Genomic DNA, 9,218 nt, shown 5'->3' on the forward strand with positions numbered 1-9,218 from the left:
GCCGCAGCCCGTAATAAATTGAGGGTACCCAGGCCGCATTGTTGATGATAGAAGATTGCCGTTGACCCATGCACATTGAAGGATTACCAGCCAGGTGAAGCAGTGACAGACTGAGCTACATCTGGTCAGTCAACGCCAGCGCGGTCAGGTGCCAGATTGTGGAGTGGTATGTGTGCCTCGATGAATTTTGCCGCTTCATCCGGGACAGTGAAAAAGTATAGTTTATCATTATGAGTAATTTTGAGACGTGCCGGGAACAATATGGCATACGGGACATTGCGTTCTCTAAGCAGTTTCTTAACCCCATGGAATTGGCTCCACTCCTGCTGCACCGCAATTGAAAAATCCGGGAAGATCCTGATGGTGTGGGACTCATGGCGCAAGTCTCCCTTTTCACGGGCCAGTCGGAGGATAAGGTCTCTGTCCCGATAGTTGAGGATCCTGGTAATGATGGGCCTTGGGATATCCCCCGGCTTGGCCCGCGGGGACAGGGCCCTGTGCGCACGTTCGACAGTAAAGTACGGTGAGAGATTCGGATTGCCTAGTAGATCCTTGAGTAGAGCTTCGATGGCGTCCTCCATGCGGCCCTTAAATGCGTTCTCAGGGACCCCGATTATACGTAAGTTATTTCTACGAGAGCGCGATTCTAGGTTGTCACACTTGGCTCTCATACTCTTCATGTCGCGCGATAGGGAGGCAACGGTACTCTGCAGCACATGGATCTCGTCCTCGTTCGTGGATATCCTACCTTCGGCTTCAGTAATTCTGGTGCCTGCCTGGTCCACTCGGGTTTTAAGAGAAGCAACATTGGCGTTAATGTCGTCCAATTTTTCGTGGAAAGAGGTTAAGTTCTTGGCCATGGATTCCATAAGTGTGGTCAGATCGGGGGTCTCGCCCCAGAGGGAGTGTCACTTTCCGGGTCCTCCTGCAAGGACGATGTGTGCCCCCATCTCCTCCCTCGGGATTGATTTGGCAAATTTATCCATGGTTCCCCTCCCGGAGGCCCCCTTGGTTTTATTTGGCATTGATGGCAGAGGGCCCCTGGGGCAGACGACGGAGTAGAGGGGACAGTCAAAGGATGCGAACGGCGAAAAGCGAAGGGTGCCGCACCAGTGGCCCCCCGAAGACCAGGTTCCGCATGGCAGAGCGTGCGGGCACGGCAATTAGAAAAGGCGAGTAGCCCAAGGATCAAAGCGGAGGCAACCGTCAAGCACCGCACCCGCGGCGGCAGCCCAGGCAGATTATAGAAGCAGTGGGTTCGGGGAGGCCGCAGGAAAGTAGGAAGCAAAGACCATGCAGGGGTCAATAGGAAAAGGCAGCCAGCCCTAGCGAGCAAGTGATTTCCCGAAAATGAAGTTGGACAGTTGTTTCATAGAGGTCCACCTCTAATCATGCCAGAGGATACTGAGTAGAAGCCGCTTGCCAGGTGCCCCCGATGGAATGGGGGGAATGCGCAGGCCCGGTGCCCCACTGGGCCCGAGATACGGAAGCCACCAGTAGCCCGTATATGGAGGGGGAACCCAGTGCGGTCCGGGCTTCCAGTATGTGTGGCGGTGCAGCAGTTTGTGACCAGAGACCCAGGACCCCGCGGGTGCAGGCAGTTCAGATGTCACGCAAGGCAGAGTGAGAGGGCCAGGATTCCCAGGAGCAGTTAGACAAGATGATGGGGGTCCGCCCGCGCACCCCCCCACTCCTCACCTCAACCTCAAAGTCCCCAGTCCAGTAGTGTGAGCTACACAATCTCAGGGCAGCCAGGCTCCAGCCAGCCGCCCCCCGCCGAGACGAGATGAGTGGTCCGGCACTGTATGCAGAGGGAGAAGCGGGGCCCAGGAACAGTGTGGCCGAGGCAGGCGGGCAGGCGGGCAGGCCCCAGTCCGGTCGCTGGGACGAGCGCTCCGACAGCAGGGGAGTGGTGGGGTCGCACTCCAGCGCGGGCCCCCGCAGCCCCCTCCCAGCCCAGGGACGCAGGCCGTGTGTTGTCAAGGCGGCCAGGCTCCAGCCCAGTCACCGCGTAAAGACGAGTGTTCTGGCGCCGATCGCAGAGGAGGAGGCGAGGCGCCCGGGTCCCGGCAGCGGTCCCCCGCTCGATGGTGTCCTCAAGGGAGCCGCCACGTCCGGCGGTCAGAGGCCCCCAGGCGGGCAGACGAGGCCGCGCACGCCGGCTCCGCGCCCTGCGGCCGCCGACAGCGGCTGATGAAGGAGGGCAGGGGGCGGGAGCCAGGCGCCCGCTAAGGCCCGGCGAACCAACCGCCAGCCGGCCCAGGAGCTCCGTTCGCAGGCTTCCCGGGGCCAATTCGGGTCAGGGTTGCAGCAAGATTGCCAGAAGGGATGGGGTAACAGCTACACCGAAGATAAAGCAGTGCAGGCAAAAGGAACCGCAGTTGATGGCGGATTTCAGCCGGAGCCACATGGAGCTCAAGAGCTAGGCAGCCATCTTGGGCTAGTCCACAGCGCCACCTCAATCATGGAGGTTTTTAATTAATCCTACATACTGGAATTGCAAACCATCATTGTTCAGCTGCTGGGCCATTACAGTTCCTGCCCTCATGACGAGGGAGCTGTTGCCAAACAAACTTTTCCATATGAGGATATTTTGTTTCAATTAAAAGCCTAGAAATGATTCAAGATGGCGCCGAGCTGTGGACGGATGTGAGCACAATAGCTCTATGGAGTGGGCCTTGGTAAAAGGTCTATCGGGGCTGCATTTCAGCACCGCAGACAGGGGACAGAGGATGGTATTCCCAATCTCCCAGTCGTGTCCCGGCTGGCAGCGAGCAATGAGCCCCGGAGCCGGTAGCAAGTACGCTGATGGCGTTGGCGTGCAGGACGGGCCGCACCTGTTTCCAAAGCATATTAGGAGAGACGATCCTCCATTTCTCTGTGCCCCCCTCGGCGGCCGCCCAGCCAGGGGAATCATTCTCCCTGGGGGATCGGACTGCTGGAGTGTTGGTCTGCGCCATAGACAAGGGTGGCACCCTCAAACAGCATCAGGGCAGCAGTCCTGGCGGGTCAGGTCCACAGCGGTGGAAGCCCACTGCAGAGGGACACACACATCTGTGCGATCAAGGAGGGGAGGCAGCATGTGTAAAGGAAGGCTCGATCCTCCGGATACGGAGGGGAAGTAAGGGACACAGTCTGAAGATACAGGCCCTGCCAATAACAAGGGCAGAGGACACAAGCAGGCCCCTGCGTGGGAGTGCTGGGGGGAGCCATCCGGCTGACAGGTGAGAAAAGCAGACCCTGGCCCACTAGAACAAGGTCCGGGTGACACCCAGTGGTCATACAGGCTTATCATATGTGGTAAAGGGGATCAACGGTGGGAACAGCTGCAGTTCGCCCAAGATAAGGCAGGGAAACAGCAATAACTAGAGAGGATTTAATGTAACCACTTTCCAGGACAAGCTGCTGGTGGCATTTCAGGAGCAAATCTCCTCTGTAAGAGTAGACGTGACAGAGTCAATGGTGGAAAATAAAGGGGATCTGACAAAACTCGAGGCACGGGTTGACATAATGGAAAGGAAGTGGTGGAGGACGTGAGGAAGGACAAGGAAATCTTGGAATGCCTGGTAAGGCTGTCACATAACCCGGAGATCCAAATTGAAGACTTAGAGAACTGGTCTCGCCAAGTGAATATCTGCATCAAAAACCTCAGCGAAGATGTGACTGACAAAGACATGCAGCCTACGGTTCAACATCTATTCGGGGACCTCCTGGAGGATGTGTCAAGCGACTTGAATATTTTCGACAGGATTCACCGTACCAGTCCCAGGAGGAAGGAGCCAGGGGCTAGGTCAAGAGTTGTGGTGGCTGCGTTGGCTTCATGTGCTTAAAAGGAAGATATATGGAAAGCGGTCAGAACCTCAAGCCCAATCCGTATAAATGGTAAAGAAATCTAGCTATTGCAGGACAGCTCGCAAATTACACTTCAGAAGAGAAGAGAAATGGGTCCGGTAACTCAAGCTCTCATACAGAATAGGATTAGATACAGATGGACATTTCCGTTTGGGCTGCTGCTCTCATGGGATGGCAAACATCACAGTATCACCACCCTTAAAGAAGGGCTAAGTATTCTTAGCAGAACAGAAGAGAGAAACAGGGAGGGTCTCGAGCTAAAGCCACCTAGCAGGAAGAGGCTGTGGCCGACGATGAGCTGGACTACCTGGGCCAGCAGGATCCGACCGCCGTGGCTGGAACCGCAAGAGGGTTGTTGAACTGGTCAGGGCGCTATGGTTACTCAGGGGAGGGTAGCTGTGGTGATGGTATGTATGCATGTGTTTATATTTGTAAAGAGTTAACTATCGGTCAAGGGCATCTATGCCCTGACAAAAGGCAACCGAGGAGACCGTCAAAAACCATAGAATAATTACAACAGGTCGTTTTAAGAGCTTTGCAAAAACGAAAGTTATCAGGGATTTCACAAAGATGGTAGGGAAGAGAGTTCCATAGGGTAGGGCAAGGACAGAGAAGGAGCGTCCCCCAGCTTGCATTTTGCATGCAAAGTCTAGGAATTTGCAATAGAAAAGGCTTTATAGCGGGACAGTTTAGATTGAATGGTCTTAACTGGAGCCAATGTGTCAGCCACCTCTGTCATAGCGTTGAGTAAGGCAGTGCAGGGATCCAAACTGTCTCTCTCAGTGAGAGGAGGTGTACTGGCCATTAAATGATCAGGCACAAAGGAAGGACCCACCCTAACCTTGAGGCAGCAATACTGCTGAGCTTTAAAAGGTAAATGGAGGAAGTGGGGGAGGAATAGAAGAAATGAAAGTAGAAAATAATCACACCAGGGAACCTGCACAGGATTAAAAACATTGAATAAACAAAGTAAGAACCATACTGCGAGTACAAAGATGGCTACATAAACATAAGTGGAAGTGAATATCAGCAAATGTCAGTAGGATTGTTAGGCCACACATTGAAATCATCCATAAAAAGGAGTGAGCGAAAGCAAGCTCCGAAATACATTGAGTGAATTTACAAGCAAAATTAGCTAAAGGATAAGGAGTGGTCTGATAAATAGTATATGAATTGTAACATTAAGGGGCAATTTGAAGCGGAACTAGATCGAGTTCACAAGGCAAAATATCAAGGTGATCACAGTACAGTTAAGTACTGCTGACTAAATTGGATCCAAGCCTCGAAGCCTCGACCCTTGGTGGCGGGTGGGGGGGCAGAGGGGGCGTCGGTTCTTGTCAAGATACAAAATTCTATAATTTGGGGGTAGAATCTGCACAATGTCAGGATCAGATGCAGGTTTAAACCAGGTTTCTGTGAAGCATAAAATATTGGTGGGGGGGGGGAATACGTGTATGAATATCCTCTCAGTGAGCCACTGCGGATCTGGGAAATGGCAACGAAAAACCAATAATAAAACATGATTTAGAAGAAGGCCATTTGTCCCTTCCCATTTCGGGTCCGTCAATCTTGAGAGTGAGCTTGGACAATGGAGATCGGGAGCAGGAAAACCCAGATGGGAAACTAGTGTCAAGCGAAGCTAATGACAGCAAGTCATTATGCAAATATTAATGCATTATACCAACGATGGCCTAGGATTGGTGCGTTATCGCTGTCCAGAGGCCATCAGCGATATCTTGGCAAACCGTAAGGCCCATGGCCCAGCCATGGCACAAATGGGCTTGCCTTTAGCGCACCCTGCACAGACGCAAGCCCCCGCACATGCGTGCTGAAGACCACGTGGGGCTGCATCACGGGAGACAAGAAGAAAATAAAAGTAATAATTCAAGATTTTAAATACTATCTATGTGCTAGGTTGAGGTGCAAATTCAAAATATTACAACAAGATACTCAAATACATAAACAATATTCCACAACACTCAGTACTTCCTATTCTAATTCAATTTAGTAAAATAGCAAGCAAACAAAAAATGACAACAAATATGCTCGTAAATATGCAATCTCACCCGTTGGTAGGGAGGGAGAACCAAGGCATTGGAGTTAGACAAGAGGCACAAAAGGAGGCTCACTGGAGATGAAGTCATAGTAGAGGTGTTATTTGAATCTCAGAGAGGGTTTTAGGATACCATGACGTAAAGCAGTGCACTAGAATGTATAGGTCACAGCACTGATCATAGGTAACCGTCTCAGTAATGGTTAGGACAAAAAAATTGGTAAGAACCCGAGTCACACAGGCCCTGGTCCAGTATAGATAGTAACTGGATAGTGTAATTTGATACTGAAAAGATTTTCAGAGGAGTTGTGCTGCTTAGTATTCTGGCGATTTTATTACATAGTTCAGCTGACACATTTTTCGGCCCATCTGGGTCTTTTTCAAGGCATGGGTTGGGTGAATGTAATTGCATAAAGATGAGTGGTCTTGCTGATCTTTCGAAAGATCGCCAAGACCACTCATCTTTATGCAGAGGCTCCACAGGCCCCACAGGTTAACACAAGCTACTAATTCAGAGCTCACCATCCACACAGATGTTTATTTTCACCCAACACACCTTGAAAAAGACCCAGGTGGGTTGAAACATGTGTCGGCTGAAATGTGTAATAAACTCACCAAAATACTAAGCAACAAGACTCCTCTGAAAATCTTTTCAGTATCCAATAAATGTATCCAACTACCGTCTATACTGACCCAGCGCCTGTGTGACCCAGATTCTTACCCAATTTCGGTTTTAGGATGCCCTTGCACATGTGTTGGGTAGGGTAGGCATTCCGAGGGCTAGGCCCAGGGTGCTGTAGGCTATGGCCATATCCCACAATTGGTTTGTTTTTTATTATTCGTGTGGGAGGGGAGATGGAGAGGGGACAGCGGGGACTGGGCGGGGGAGGGGTGGACAAGAGCTGGATTTTGGGATAGATCAAAACGCAGGATTATCAGTTTCACAGATAGGCGGTTTAGATACATACTGCAGTTCATGAAGGGCTCCCAAATGTTAGGGGACGGGGGGTAGCCACCATGAGTCAAAACCCGAGACATAGAGCATGATGCAGGGGCTGATTGAGTTCATTTCTCAGACCACTTTTTACGTAAGGAGAAAGCTGAAGTTCTAGCACTTCAGGAAACACATTCGGAAGATAGACAGGCCAGGGTCCGATTTAGGGAATTTCCCCAAATCTTCCAGGCAGCGGCCTCAGACAAGACCTGTGGGGTGTTAGTGGCTTTTAGTAATAATTTAAAGTTAACGGTCCAGAGGGGCGGGAGGATAAGAAAGGGTGCTTCCTTTTCGTTAATGTGTTGATAGATAACAGGAACTTAACCATAGCAAATGTATATGCCCCAAAGGCGGAACAGGACAGATTTCTCAGGGAAGTCCTTCCAAGAGTACGCTACAGAGGATATCTAGGTAGTAGGGGACCTCAACATAGCATGAGCCACCTTAGGAAAGATAGGAGTAGGGCATCTACACTGGCAATGTTGCTCTGCCCAAAGCTCTTAAACTACGGATGGAACGGTTGAACCCAAACTGATGCATGGGGTCATTGCACCCCCAAGATCACCATTACACATTTTATTCTCATGTACATGGGTCCCACTCAAGGACTGGCCAGGCTTGGACGTCCATTCAGCTGGTGGGATGTCGTAGAACTGGGTACTTCATCACTCTCTGATCACGCCCAATTAGTTTTCGCCTGCGATGGCCGAGAGTGAAACGCAGTATGTGGAGTTGGCACTTCCCAACAGAGCTGAAAGACAGTTCTTAAAGAGGGCATAAAAGATAAAATAACTCCTTTGAGAATAATCCTTCATCCCTTACCACGGAAGGAATCAGGTGGGATGCTTTGAAAGTGGTGCTGTGGGGAGAATTAAATTACCATGAAGGCCACCAGGGAAAAGCAGGCAGGACAATTGGAAGTGGATCTGGAGGAGGAAGAGGTTAGAACTAGTATGCAGACAATGGAGATGAATCTCACCAGAGCAAACCTGAAGGGGTTTGGGATGGCCAAAGGCCAGCTGGAGTTACTAAGAGCAGGTAGGGCAGAAAAGTACCTACTGTTCACTAAACAAAATTATGTGAAGGCTAACAAGGCTAACAGACTTCTAGCAAAACTGCTTTGCGGCCAGGTAGCTGCAAAGAGGCGATTATAGACGAAAGGGGTTGGTTGATTTATTTATTTTATTTGTATTTATTTATACATTTGTATAGCGCCCTTAACACACGGGCATCTAGGCGTGGTAACTGACAACTGCCAAATAGCTAGGGAGTTCTCCAGTTTGTACGCCCCACTATATGCATCAGAGTGCCGAGCGGAGGCTCCGCAGGGGGGAGTTCCTTGATGGTGTGACCCTGCCCAAAATATCACTGATGGAAAGGGAAAGACTAGAATCCGATATGAATCAAGAAGGAGGTGCTAAAAGTAATAAAAAAAAACCTACCAAACAATAACGCACCGGGACTCAGCGGTTTCCCAACTAAGACATTTTGTATGGATTTGGTGCCCAAATTAGTTAAACTTATTAAATCTATTAAGGTTGAAGGAGGGATTACCCCGACAATGAACGAGGGCGAAGTAATATTACTCCCCAAACCTAACAAGGACCGGACCCTCTTGTGGGTCTTATTGTCCAATTGCTTTAATCAATACAGAGGCCAAAATATATGCAAAGATATTGGGTAATAGGCTAGACTCACTACTTCATAAACTTAAAGGCCCAGATTAGTCGTGCTTTGCATGACAGCATCAGTTGCTCGACAATACTAGGAGGGTGATGCACCTGATTGAAAAGGTGTCAAAGGCCGGGACCCCTTCGATCTTCTCTCTGGACACAGAGAAGCCTTTTGACAGGGTAGAATGGTTGTTCATCTTCGAAACATTAACACATATGGGATTCAGGTCTTTTTTTGCTTAGTATCATGGGGGCAAACTACCGGGATCCCTTGATACGTCTGATAATCAACTACCAGGTTTCCAAAAAGATTCCTATCAGTAGGGGTATGAAACAGGGATCCCTTTTTGCTCCTCTTTTATTTGCCATTTATTTGGATATAACGGAATTTGGGTGGAATGGGAAGAGATCACGGGTAGCTTTCAAGATTTTAACAGCACCCACAACTAAAGGAGGGTTCCTGCTTCTGAAGGTATAATGAGGCGGGCCAAATCCAAGTTATTAGGGAATGGTTCTCGATGGATAAATGTAAGATATGGGTGAGGATGGATGGGGCAGAAGTGGGGCCTCAGTTGAATGAAGTGCTCTGGGTACATAAGCAGCATAGACCAGAAAATATACATTATAGTAGGATCACAGGGTTAGT

At 49.9% G+C, this 9,218-nt stretch overlaps 1 protein-coding gene across 1 annotated transcript in view; it reads right to left on the reverse strand.

Moving 5' to 3' along the window:
- JTB (jumping translocation breakpoint) overlaps positions 1-9,218 on the reverse strand; it is a 184,345-nt gene that overhangs the window by 70,632 nt on the left and 104,495 nt on the right. The gene's annotated exons all lie outside the window — the stretch shown is intronic.

The sequence above is a fragment of the Ambystoma mexicanum genome, chromosome 1p (genome assembly GCF_040938575.1).
Source record: "Ambystoma mexicanum isolate Mex_15411 chromosome 1p, UKY_AmexF1_1, whole genome shotgun sequence".
NCBI lineage: Eukaryota > Metazoa > Chordata > Amphibia > Caudata > Ambystomatidae > Ambystoma > Ambystoma mexicanum.